The sequence below is a fragment of the Rhineura floridana genome, chromosome 8 (genome assembly GCF_030035675.1).
Source record: "Rhineura floridana isolate rRhiFlo1 chromosome 8, rRhiFlo1.hap2, whole genome shotgun sequence".
NCBI lineage: Eukaryota > Metazoa > Chordata > Lepidosauria > Squamata > Rhineuridae > Rhineura > Rhineura floridana.
In genome coordinates, this window is record NC_084487.1 from 82,252,369 (window position 1) to 82,266,547 (window position 14,179).

General features: G+C 38.8%; 1 protein-coding gene across 2 annotated transcripts in view; it reads left to right on the plus strand.

Moving 5' to 3' along the window:
- The window catches only part of PRICKLE1 (prickle planar cell polarity protein 1), an 87,016-nt gene that overhangs the window by 9,399 nt on the left and 63,438 nt on the right, over positions 1-14,179 (plus strand). Inside the window, exon 2 of one of the 2 annotated variants that reach the window (XM_061639932.1) lies at positions 8,178-8,301. The exons of the other annotated variant lie outside the window; for it this stretch is intronic. The gene's annotated coding sequence lies outside the window, so the exon portion shown is untranslated. The remainder of the gene's footprint in view (positions 1-8,177; positions 8,302-14,179) is intronic. 2 annotated transcript variants of the gene reach the window in all.

Below are 14,179 nucleotides of genomic sequence, written 5' to 3' on the forward strand. Positions count from 1 at the left end.
AGTAGTCTGATGCCATATTGTTTATGCAGTGTTATTAGGCTTACAGAGTTACAGAGGCTACTTGACAAAACCTTTCCCCTTCAGCTCCTGCCTGGTTAGATGTTCCTTGGCAGAGGGCTTCCTGATCGTACCAAGAGCTCCTACAATTCACCTTGTGTCCACCAGTAGTAGGGTTCTGTGGCCCCTTTAATATAGAGTTCATTACCATTGGAGAATAGGCATGCTTTGGCAATTCACTCTTTCAGATACATGCTTCAAGCTTTTTTTATTTACCCAGGCCTTTTCAGAATAAAAGTTTAATTATTGTCTTCTGATTATCTTGTGTTGAATTATAATTTCAACAGTTTTCATGTATATTTTATATTCTATTTTTGGTTTTATGTATAGTGCTCTGGTATAGTATAGAGGGCACAGCCTATACATTTATTAAAATAAAAAACAGACTGCTAACTGCCCCAAGGAACTCTCATAGGCAATGGGGAAAACAATAGGGAGGGAAGGATGAGATGATTATAAGGAAGGAGGTCTCTCTGGCAAGCATGTAGAATGATGTTTGGTTGGCTTCTATTCCTATTGTCACAGCTTTTTTTTTTGTAAATACTTGTAGTTATGCTGAGAGAGCACAATAAACCAGACCTCTGACTTCATGCATTCATTGAGACTTTTGTTTAGTTAAGTATGTACAGAACTGTAGCACTAATTGGAATATCAGCCAGTCATTTAATAATTCATGCTTCCTGCCTTCTGATATATTGATGGGGGTAGGAGGATAAATATCTGAAGACCAAGAATAGAAAGATTAGACAGGCCAGAAGATTCCCTTGCTCAGCACCTGTGATTTTCAGCTGAAAGTATACCTAGATAGGAGAGGTATCCAGCAACCTCATTAGAGCTGGGAAAATGCTGGCCCTTCATCAGTTCGAGAGTGTGCCTTTGCCTCAGCCCTATATTGTTGGTATAGTTCATCAGTCGTCACTGATACCTGCACGTCTAGAACCTTCCAGTGCTGTTTATATCAGGGTGTTCATAAAATTCATGGCCTCCTGGTGTTCTGATGGATTACCTAGTGGGTGCCTGTTGCTTGCTTAGATTCCTGCAGTGAATGCTGGACTAGGTAGACCTCTTAACAGGCAGTACACTTATGCTCATAATCAAGAGTACATGCTTGGGATCACTTAACACTGATTAGTTTTGCTTTGCCTGTTAAGAGCTCCAAATTATCCACTCTTGCTTTGTAAAATGTATAACACTTTGTTGGACCACAGGGGAACTATTTTTTTAAAAGTAGCCCCCTCACATCTGAATTAGTCCTCTTGCTTATATTACACGCCTTTGAAGGAATAATTAATGTGTTTGTGTCGACTTAAATATACATGCTCATTTCTAAATGGAATTAAATTTGGCATGAAACCCTTTTCGTGTTTTTGCAGCTGAAACGTATGGATCATGTAATAGAAGGCCTTCCAAACCCTTATGTTCCTTTGTTTATCATGATTATCTTTTGGGTAACTTCATTGTGAGATCCTTCTGCCTGTGTTCAAGGCACAAAGAGAAGCTTAGCAGCAATAAGTACAGTTTTTCTTTAGGGGCTGATCACTGAAGTGATTTAGATCTTTGTTTGTTGTACATGTGAAAGAAAAGAATAATGTAAGAGTGTACATTTGTTTGTTTTAGTAAAATGTAATCCTATAAATTCCTTTGTGCTCTTTCTATAAGTCTAGACAGCTTGGTGGGCTAAAAGCCAACAAAATTTCCTTGCTCATTGCCCAGTGTGTTTGAAAGAACAAGACAACTGGCCGCCTACGGTAGAAATAAATTCTTCCTTTATTTACAAAAGAGGCTAAACCAGAACCTGCTTTGCTTAGAAGAGCAAAGACTTAATGGCTAAGTAGTCCAGATCTCAATAGGCTTCCCTTGTGCTTTCAAAAGACTTGTTCTGAACTCCTGATTTATTGGGGCAGGAGATGCTGTTGAAGATCAAATGATGTTGCTATAGATTGACTGACATACTAATGCTGTTGAGAGAGCACTCTCATAGAACCAGCTAGGAGTCATGAATGCAACAACTACAATATAGAAATTGTTGCCAACATCCCGGGATCGTGTTACTGATAAGTGGAACCATGCTTAAAAAAAACGTGGGCAGGCATTCTTGTTGGAGGAGAATGACTGCTTCCAAACTCTTCCAAACCCTCTCTTTTTAATGTTTGGCATTGTCAGCTTCCATTGTGTCAATAAAAATAATCTTTCACTTGGTAATTTGCTTGGAGTGATAAGTAAAGGCACTACATTTAACTAAGAGTTGGTGCGTACCCTTTCTAATAACTTAGTTGCCACTTCAGTGATTCATAGCATTGAACCATTATTTGTAAGTATCCCTCGGTCGCTCTCTTTTGCACCCCACCCCCATATACTGTAACAGAGCTTTCAGTTGGAGCAATCTAAATACTACTAAATGAACATCTCACTGATGAATAGTGAGATTAAGCACAAGTAACTTTCTCTGGGTTTAGCCGGTGTTGTGATCGTTTGCTCCCTCAGACGTAGTGTAACACGATGAATCCTTGGCAAAATGTTATATTAAGATGAGAGTTGGCACTAATTTGAAATCCTTTTGAAATGCTGTGTTACCATTTGGGACTGAGATTTAGACCGCACTATAAAGTTGTTCTTCTCAGCATTATTGTACAGTAGAACTTCACTATAACGCAGCTTGCTGTACCGTGGATTTGGATATACCACTGGTATGACAGTGTTCCAGAATATAATACTATATACAGTACTGTGGTTTTGGTTATAACGCAGGTGCATTCTTTGTCATCCAACCCCTGCATTATAATGAGGTTCTACTGTATGTATGATATCCTTATGGCTTCTATTGGTAACAAGTAAGAACTGATTACTTAAATGATAGAGTCAATCTGTCAGAATTAGTCAGTGCTTATTGTCTGACACTTCTTAACATAACTAGGAGCAGTTAGGGCTATCTAGAGGCATTTTGAAATCCCAGCCCTTGAAGGCTGAAAGTAGCATTTTTATTTATTTATTTATTTATTGAATTTATTAGTCGCCCATCTGGCTGGCTGTCCAGCCATTTTTTGTCGACGTGCAACATAGGCATACAATACGTAGGGATTAAAAATGTAAAAACAATGAAGATAAAATCTAACCCACCCCAAAAGCCTGCCTGAAGAGCCAGGTCTTCCAGGCCCGGCGGAAGCTCATCATAGAAGGGGCATGGCGGAGATCATTTGGGAGGGAGTTCCACAGGGTGGGGGCCACAATTGAAAAAGCCCTCCCTCTAGTCCTCACCAGTTTGGCTGTTTTGACTGATGGGATGGAGAGAAAGTCTTTTGAGGCTGATCTTGTTGGGCGGCATAGCTGATGATGCTGGAGGTGCTCCTTTAGATAGACTGGGCCGAAACTGTATAGGGATTTAAAGGTCAAAACCAACACCTTGAATTGGGCCCAGTAAGCAACTGGTAACCAGTGCAACTCTTTTAGCACTGGAGTGATATGATCTCCCAGGCGGCTGCCTTTAATCAGGTGCGTTGCCGCATTCTGTACCAGTTGCAGCTTCCAGACCGTTTTCTTTTTTTTTTTTTTTTTTTTCAATAATTTTTATTCAAATTTTCATAAAACATACAAGACGAAATCATAAAACATTCAAAGACAAAAAACAAAATCAAAAATAGTTAAACAAAAAAAATAAAAATAAAAATAAAAATAAAAAAAAAATAAAGAGTAAAATATTGACTTCCCATTTGTCAAAGATCAGATCAGTTATAAGTCTATAATATATAACAATCCTGTCTCTTAAGTCATATTATAAAATCACTTTCCTCCAATAGTTATCTTACTTAATCATCAAATCTCATAAACATTACTTTATTCTTTCCACAAAAAGTCAAAGAGAGGTTTCAATTCTTTAAGAAATATATCTATCAATTTTTTTTTTCCAGATAAGCATATCGATTAATCCATCTCATTACTAATTATGATAATCTTATTGTCATAACCATAGTAAAAATAAACATTTCAATTAATCCATCACATCAGAATCTGTTAGGTTCAGTAATTTCAGTAGCCATTATTCTATTATCCCTATTAGTTCCATTTTCCATCTTCCATCTTCAGTAGTCTTGTTAAGTCCAGTAATTTCGGTATCCAATCTTCCATTATCAGTATTCCATAATAATCTTACTGTCAAAGCCATAGTCATATAGTAAGAGTCTGATGGGAATTACCTCTATCCCAAATATTTTCTTGCCATCCATTCTGAATAGGTTGCTGAAATACTGCTGTAAAATCATATCTCTGTTCTTTTTTTCAAAATACACTGGGTCATCTCTTGAAAGTTTTTCCATTGTCACATGGCTGCAGTTAATTCCATAGATTTTCTCTATATTGGGCTCCATCACATCATTCCAGTCCAGAAGATTATCCATGCCATTGATAACTTTATCTCTAGAATCTTCATTAATTTCTTCAGAGATAACATTGAGTTCCAAACAATAGATTTTATTTCTAAAGTCCATAGACTCCAAATCTTTTTCCTGTTCCACGTTTGTTCCAATCTCCGGGGTCTCCTCTCTCACAGGGACCCCTGTTCCAGTCTCCAGGGTCTCCTCTCTCACAGGGACCCCTGTTCCAGTCTCCAGGGTCTCCTCTCTCACAAGGACCCCTATGTCTTTAATCTCCTGTGTCTCCAAACAATAGATTTTATTTCTAAAGTCCATAGACTCCAAATCTTTTTCCTGTTCCACGTTTGTTCCAATCTCCGGGGTCTCCTCTCTCACAGGGACCCCTTCCAGGGTCACCTCTCTCACAGGGACCCCTATATCTTTAATCTCCTGCGTCATTTTACTCAATTCAATTTTCAGCTCCTTACAACCCTGTCGCAGGTTTTGTTTCGTTATCTCAATCTCATCCATTATTTTCTGAAACATAGTTATTTCCAGATTCTCAGCCACTTTCTTAATTGCCATTTTAAAAGAAAAATATAGGAAAACCACTTCTTATTTCAGCAACAATTGGGTTAATACTCCAAACTTGGTGACATCACAGTATAAACAGAGCAGACAGCCTTATCTCTCCATAGTTAAGTAAACAAAAAGCAGTTCCCAGGATCGAAACAATTAATGGCAGTCGTCAGGAAACAGATTCGTCAAAAAAAAAAAATAGACCAAAAAGAGAGTAGTCTCAGACAATATAATATTCTTCAAAATAAAAATCTGGAATAGAAATCCCTCTTCTGTGTATATCTTTAGAATGCAAATCCAGGACAGCTTTTTGCAACAAAAACAGAGATAAGCTATTAATTAGTGCGTAGCAGAGAGAAGTTATGGCTCCCCAGTGAGATGTCAAAAACCGATCAATCTGGCAAATCTCTTTTAAACAGCAACAATTTAAGTCAAATAAAAGAAAAATATAGAAAGAAGGGTGCTTGCCTGTTAGTGCGTTCTCTCTTAGAAGATAAGGTGAACGTTCGCTTTATCAGATAGAGCTTGCTGTTGAAAATCCGTCCCACCTTCGTCGGCTGGACCTCGTCCCATAAATTAATGAGATCTGGTCGTCCCAACAAAAATAGGCTTTGAGGTTAATCTCTTCGTTTCTCCCTACCCGGGAGAAGTTTAATCAGTCAAAAAAAAAGAAAAAACTGACTGATATATCTGAATAAGCTTCTTTTGAGGCAGGAGCCCGTCTCAAAAGCAGGCACAGGCTAAGTCACCCTTCCCGGAAGTCGCAGCTTCCAGACCGTTTTCAAGGGTAGCCCCACGTAGAGCGCATTACAGTAGTCTAGGCGAGAGGAGACCAGGGCATGTACCACCGATGGGAGCAGATGATTGGGAAGGTAGGAGCGTAGCCTCTGTATCGGATGGAGTTGATACAGCGCTGCTCGGCTCACAGCCGAAACCTGAGCTTCTGTGGACAGTTGGGAGTCAAGAATGACCCCAAGACTATGGACCTGGTCTTTCAGGGGCAATTGTACCCCATTGAGCACGGTCTAAATCCCCTAACCTTCCCTTGTCTCCCACGAACAGTACCTCGGTTTTGTCAGGGTTCAGCTTCAGCTTGTTCCTTCCCATTCAACCACTCACCGATTCCAGGCACTTGGATAGGGTTTCTACAGCCAACCTCAGTGAAGATTTCAATGAGAGATATAGCTGCGTGTCATCCACATATTGGTGACACTGCAGCCCAAATCTCCTGATGATAGTCCCCAGTGGCTTTATATAGATGTTAAATAGCATTGGGGAGAGGATGGAGCCCTGTGGCACCCCACAAGTGAGAGGCCAAGGGTCCGAAACCTCATCCCCCAATGCTACTCTTTGGTGCCTATCAGAGAGGAAGGAATGGAACCACTGCAACACAGTACCCCTATGCCTAACCCCTCCAGGCGATCCAGAAGGATACCATGGTCAACGGTATCAAAAGCCGCTGAGAGGTCCAGGAGGACGAGGAAGGTGCACTCACCCCTATCCAACGCTCTCCTCATATCATCCACCAAGGTGACCAAGGCTGTTTCAGTCCCATATCCAGGCCTGAAGCCCGACTGAAATGGATTTAAATACTTACTTTCTCTGGGCCCAATGAATAATTTGTGCTAGACTGAAATAGCTGGGAGGAGAACTACTCACTTTTCAGTAAGCATTGACAAATGACTATGAATGTTTAACTACACAGGATCCCAAAGTTTAAACAGAATGAAGCCTCTTGGTTATGAAGTTCTTCTTTATGCTTGCTTGGAACATTTTTCTTGTTAATTTGTGGTAGTTTACTTATCAGCCAGTACCAAGTGGACCTCGAATCACAGGGTCTTAAGACAGGAAGCTACTACAACATAAGTTTTAAAAAATGTTGATAATCAAGTCTAAATGTGAACACTCAAGATACAGTAGTTAGGGTACTGGAACTGGTCCCAAAGTAAGATAGTTCAAATCCAGGGATATGGACAAGTAGTACGTTTACTTGGCCTTTGTGAAGCCATCGAAGGAAATGGTTATGGACATGAAGTCCAGTCTTTTATATGGATTAGACAGGCCATGATGCACACAAAACAGTTACTGTGGGAGCAAGGCCAACACAAAGCACTTTGTTTGCACTTGGGGCCTAACAAATCTCTTCTTTGTTGCTCATTGTTTACAACTCTCCTTTATCCTGGCACATCAGGGGGTCACTAGATTTGCTCAATTAGATGGGTGTCTCATTCAACTTTACCAATGAGATTATTTCCTTCCCTTTTTTTGCTAGTTCTGTCCTCTTTAAAAAAACCAAACCTGAAATCATTACAAGTCCGGCGTTTCTCTTATGTAGCACTATGCACTCTGATGTAGTGATGTTGTGAATTTTACACATTATGTGTTGAATGCCTGTATAGACATGGGTGTGTATGCAGTTGTAACTCTTCACACTTTTTCACCTAGAAAATTTTGGCCTCTGTGTGTATCCTTTAAAACTCCATTCTGGGTTTTTTATATTAACAGTATGTGAGTAGCACTTTGTAACTAGGACTCTTTAATAAATGCCATTTTGTTTGTGCGTTTGGCTCTTAAAGAAAGTTCTGCTAATGGTGATGAAGAATTAATCTTCCAGAAGAAAACTGTCTCAATTTGCTGTTTCCACAGTCAGTTGGCTACCCTTTCTAGCCACCTAAGTTTTTTCATAAATGGAAAACTTGTTCTGATTTTTTTTTTTTTAGGTTTTCTCTGAATAGTTAATCCTAGGGAAGTGTCTGCTGAACAGCTACATAAAAACCTCAGTATTGCTACAATTCTTGCTGGATACTGGTACATGTGTACTTCTTGGCAGTATATGGAGGTACTTAATTGGCATCTGTGCTCAAATCACTGACTCTGATTATATAGCAATGCTATAAAAAACATCCACACTAGGGCTGAGTTTGTTTTCCCATCCTCAAACAGTCCCCTTATTCATCAGAAGCAAACTTCCCCACTAGCTAGGTGAGTTTAAAAAACAACCACTCTTAAACAAGATCCCCAACTGAAAATTTTCTCATTTGTACAGTTCAAAAAATAACTCTGTTCAATTGGCTAATCTGAATCTTGGACAAAAAGGATTTATGGGAAGATTTCTTTCAGTAACTTTGAATATAAACATAAGAGCCTGCTGAATCAGGCCAGAGGCTCATCTAAGCCAGCACTCTGTTCCCACAGTGGCCAGTCAGATGTCCATGAGAAACCTGCAAGCAGAACCGGAGCGCAACAGCACTCTCCCCACCTGAGATTCCCAGCAACTGGCATTCAGAGATATACTATTGAATCACATGCCATATTACATGCAAGTATTTCTTATTTTCTGATGCTATATTATAAACTTTTTTTCATTTAGTTGCAGTGGTGTTTTTAAAAAAATGTTTGCTCAGTTATAAGAGATTAGACCTGTTGCTGCTTGATCTCTAGAAAAGGCTGTTTGGCTGGCAATGCAAATGCAATGTACTTTCACACTCCGGAACTTCTCGTGTGTATTTATATTTCAAAATGTACATGGTACAAAAGTAGACCTAGAAGTAGTTTATAGACAGTGGCTTGGTTCCTGTGACATGGTAAGCCAACCTGCGGCTTAGTGGGACCGCAAAAACATGTGGGATCTCCGAAAGGTATCCTCATCTGCTTTGCTCTTCCTGGATCTTTTTTACTCTTGGTCATGCAGACCAGGCCAGTGAGGGGGAATGTCAACCTGAGCTATCAGTTCAAAAAAATGAGTCCAGTTTTGCCTTGTAGGGAGGCTTAATACTGTAAATGGGTCATTGAGATCATCACAAATGGGTCATTGGCGACAGGTTGTGTGTGTTAGTTTAACGCAGATTTTCCATGGAAAGGGTAACGGGATTAAATGGGGAAAATACAGGAGGCCATTTTGATTACAATGATGTCATGTGAATGCTGCAAAAAATGTGCATTTGAGGAGCACTGGTCCCATAATAAACACCTGACTGGAAGGAAGCATCCATAGTGAAGAAACTTGGTCTTTGGCTTGTCCTCTCTTCTCACTATTATGCTGCCCCTAGAAGTGTTTATTCATGAGAAGGTCTTTATTGTAAACTCTGCATGAGGCTCCCTTTTAAAAAGATATGATTATAAAAAGCTAACTGGGCCTAGTGTGTAAATATATTGATTGGTTTTCTTCCAACTCCTTTTTTTATTTTTTTTACAATAATTTTTATTCAAATTTCCATAAAACAAACAAAACAAAATCATAAAACATTCAAAGGCAAAAAACAAAACAAACATGATTAAACAAAAAAATAAAATGTTGACTTCCCATTTGTCGCAGATCAGTTATAGGTCTACAATATATAACAATCCTGTCTCTTAAATTATATTATAAAATCACTTTCCTCCAGTAGTTATCTTAATTAATCATCAAATCTCATAGACATTACTTTATTCTTTCCACAAAAAGTCAAAGAGAGGTTTCAATTCTTTAAGAAATATATCAATTTTTCTCCAAATAAACATGTTGATTAATCCATCTCGTTAATAATAATCATAATCTTATTGTCATAACCATAGTCCAAATAAACATATCGATTAATCCATCTCATCAAATCTGTTAAGTCCAATAATTTCAATAGCCATTATTCCATTATCCATATTAATTCCATCTTCCATCTTCAATAGTCCTGTTAAGTCCAGTAATTTCAGTGTCCAATCTTCCATTATCAGTATTCCATAATAATATTGCTGTCATAGCCATAGTCATATAATAAGAGTCTGATGGGAATTTCCTCTATCCCAAATATTTTCTTGCCATCGATTCTGAATAAGTTGCTGAAATATTGTTGTAAAGTCATATCTCTGTTCTTCTTTTTTACAAAATGCACTGGCTCATCTCTTGAGAGTTTTTCCATTGTCACATGGCTGCAGTTAATTCCATAGATTTTCTCTATATCAAGCTCCATCACGTCATTCCAGTCCAGAAAATTATCCAAGCCATTGATAACTTTATCTCTAATATCTTCATTAATTTCTTCAGAGATAACGTTCAATTCCAAACAGTAGATTTTATTTCTAATATCCATAAACTCCAGATCTTTTTCCAATTCCACATTTGTTCCAATCTCCAGGCCTTGTATCTTCCCTTTATTTTTTCTTTTCTCATCTCTGATCTCATTCTCCTCTCTCACAGGATCCCCTATTTCTTTAAGCTCCTGCGTCATTTTGCTCAGTTCAATTTCAGCTCCTTACTGCCCTGTCGCAGGGTTTGTTTCGTTATCTCAATCTCATCCATTATTTTCTGAAACATAATTACTTCCAGATTCTCAGCCACTTTCTTGATTGTCATTTTTAAAACCACGAAAACAAAACAAAACAAAAATAAAGAAGAACCACTTCTTATTTCAGCAACAATTGGGTTAATATTCCAGGCTTGATGACATCACAGTATAAACAGAGCAGCCTGCCTTATCTCTCTATGTTCAAGAATACAAAACAAATTTAGTTCCCAGCATCAAAACAGTTAGTGGCGTCGTGAAGAAGCAGATTCGTCAAAATAAAATAGACCAAAAAGAGAATAGTCCCAGACAATATAATGTTCCAAAGTTCATATTTTTTATTTTTTTCTCCTCGGAATAGAAATCCCTCTTCTGTTTATATCTTTAGAATGCACTTCTAGGACAGCTTTTTGCAATAGAAACAGAGATAAGCTGTTAATTTCGTGAATAACAGAGAAGAGTTATAGCTCACCCAGAAGTTCTTTAAAGCTGATTCATTTGACAAATCTCTTTTTGCTGCAACAATTTAAACCAAGTAAAAAAAAAAATAGAAAGAAGGGTGCTTGCCTGTTAGTCCGTTTTCTCTTTGAAGTAAAGATAAACGTATCGCATTAATCAGATAGAGCTTGTTCGGAGGTCCGTCCGGCATTGCTGGCTGGACCTTTTCTCATAAATTAATGAAATCCAGTCCTCCCAACAAAAACAGGCTTTTGAGGTTGATCTCTACGTTTCTCCCTGCCCGGGAGAAATTTCATCAGTCAAAAAAAAAAATGTTCTGACTGATTTATATCTGAATAAGCTTCTTCTGAGGCGGGAGCCCGTCTCAAAAGCAGGCACAAGCGAAGTCACCCTTCCCGGAAGTCCTGTTTTCTTCCAACTCCTTAAGGCACATGGAAATTTTTCTGTCTTACTAGCCTGCTGTGGAAAACCTATGAGTTCTTTCTCCAAAGGGAAAAGCATAATCTGTACCCGTGTGCTATGAGCCACATTTTTTGGCTCATACTATGCAGTAAGATCATAAGAACTTTGGTTAATTTTATCTTAAAGTTAAAACCTTGGATTGCCCTCTGTTTGCCGAGATGTACTTAAAAATATGAATGCAAGGAAGTGTCTTGTCATGTTTGAAAGCTGTCATGCTTCCTGAAATCAGTGTAACAGTGTGAGTTTATCTTCTGCATTGCTTCTTCCTGGTGTTTTCAACACTATACATAGCTGCTTCTGTTGCATAGTGTCCTTGTACATCATTATACATAAACAGTGTTGGCAACTGAGTATGCTCATTTGAGAGGAAGCATTATGGAATGCAGTGGGACTGACTCCTGAGGAAAACATTCTAAGATTGCACTGTTAATCTCTGGAGAGGCTAACCTTAACCTTCCATAACTTGACTCCCTCCAGATTTTTTCCTAAACATCTGGGGGGCACCAGGTTGGGGATAACTGGCTTTCCTAATTTTTAAATAGAATTCTCTACTCTTTCTATATGACAAAGAACAGTGTGTTATAAATGACTATTATTATTATTATTATTTAATTTGTATCCCACCCTTCCTCCCAGCAGGAGCCCAGGACAGCAAACAAAGCGCTAAAAACACTTTAAAACATCATAAAAACAGATCTTAAAATACATTAAAACAAAACAGCGTTAAAAACATTTTAAAAACTTTGTTAGAAACATTATTAAAAAACATTAAGCGATTCTAACACAGACGCAGACTGGGATAGGTCTCAACCTAAGAGGCTTGTTGAAAGAGGAAAGTCTTCAAAAGGCGACGAAAAGATAGCAGAGATGGCGCCTGCCTAATATTCAAAGGGAGGGACCAAATGACTGTGCAGTAGGCTATGTATATAATGTCTCCAACAATGCACCAACGTCCATCTAAATCTTTGATTCACCCACATTAATTTTCTTCATGACTTTATAACCCTGTGAAATAGCGTTTTTGCTTGTCTTTGAAATTTAAGAATATTGAAACCCTTTGGAGGATAAGGCCAAGTTCTCCCTCCAGCGTTGGTGGAAAGCCTCTGACTACCATTTGCTGGGAATGCTGTTGCACTTGTGTCATGCTTTATTATTATTTATTTATTTATTTATTTGATTTATATCCTGTCCTTCCTCCCAGCAGGAGCCCAGGGTGACAAGGCTTCCCAGACACATCTGGTTGGCCACTGTGAGAACAGGATGCTGGACTAGATAGTCCTTTGACCTTATCCAGCAGGGCTTTTTTATGACCTATCAGTTGGAAACTACTGTTGACAACCCAACATTATTTGAATAACATTTTTATGGAGGGGCCTTAGTTAAGTGTGTGTCCTGTGTGCCAAATTGTTCACATAGTTGTCTATGGCTAGTAAGAATTGCAATTGACCTTCATTATCCATTGTACCCTTAAAGTATGGGTACCCATAGTGGTAACCTCCAGATGTTGTTTGACTCCAACTTTCATCCAACAGACATCATGGCCAGTGATTGTAGTCCAACAATGTTTGGAGGGCACCACATTGGGTACCCTTGTCTTAAGAGGCACTGGCTCTTAAAGGTTTCATGGGACAAACATTCATGCAGATTCTGGAATGTATTTTTTTTCCTTGCCCCCAAATGTCTACAGCAGATCTCCTGAGCAGGCCCCTCACACCCTGAGTCTTGCTTTTGGTGTATAAAAATGGAGAAATACAGCTAATGATACTGACAAACGGATAATGTATATCCTAGTTCCAATATATTTTCTGCAAAAACCCCAGACCTGTAGCCAGAAATATTTTGATTAGGATGTGGACATCATAAACAAATGCAAGATAGCAAAAACCATAAATGTGAGTACACTAGTGTGTGTTAAGCTTGGCAGCTGCTCAGGCGTATTTATGGTGCTGAGGTAAGACCTTTTTATTCTCATGGGCTTTTTAGAAAGTGGCTGTATTGTTCCTTTGATCTCTTTTTTAATAACTGTTGCTTTCTCTATTGCTGGTTTTATACTGATCTTGTATTGTGCTGTTTTGTTTTGTATTAAGTTTTTAGCTGTTCTGTTTTATGATTTTAAACTTTATAGTTAGCCACCTGCAGAATCTTGGTTATTAGGCAGTATGTAGTAAATCAATTAAAAGAAATATTTTAATAAAACGAGGGCCAAAATAATCTCTGTTACCCCTGTGCCTTTGGTCTAATTGGCTAAAATATTGAATGGTGGGCTTACTAATGACTAAATGGAGAGAATATTGCTTTTAAATCTGCACAAGCAAACAGTACAGCAGGGTCTCCCCATCTAGCCCAGTGCCAGGATTGGGACTCAGATTTCTCTCTTCCCTGCACACTTCCCTCTCATTCGCCAGATTAGATCTCTCCATGATCCCATGTATGAGAGTACATATGCCACCTGCGGGATAGCCACACGTGCTTTTTGTAGGTGTAGCCATCCCACCAATAGCATGGGCCTCCCAGAGGGGATGGAAGACGTTGATGTGGCCTTTGGACCCAAATGTTTAGCCGCTCCTGGACTAGAGACTGAGGCCCCTCTCAGAAATGAATGCGGGCTCTATGCATTCTGTGAACATGGATACATTCTGTGGGGAAGTTCCTCTCTCACTGTAGATGGGTTTTGAAACATATCTGCAAGTATAAAGAATTAAGTACAACAGCCATATATGATGTTGCCCCCCCCACAGTGTGTCTTAAACATTTATTTATTTATTTATTTATTTATTTATTTATTTATTACATTTATACCCCACCTTTCTTTTCATGATAGAAACCCAAGGTGGCTTACATATGGTTCCCAGGCGGTCTCCCATTCAGGCACTGACCAGACCTGACCCTGCTGGGAGCTGGCCTTATGTGCCTTCAGACCATGTGGAACCCATCCACACTAGTGAAAGGGTTTTTACTTTAAATATTTTTAAAGCTGATATTTCATGGAAAGGACCTATGTTCAAAGGCAGCCATAGGTGC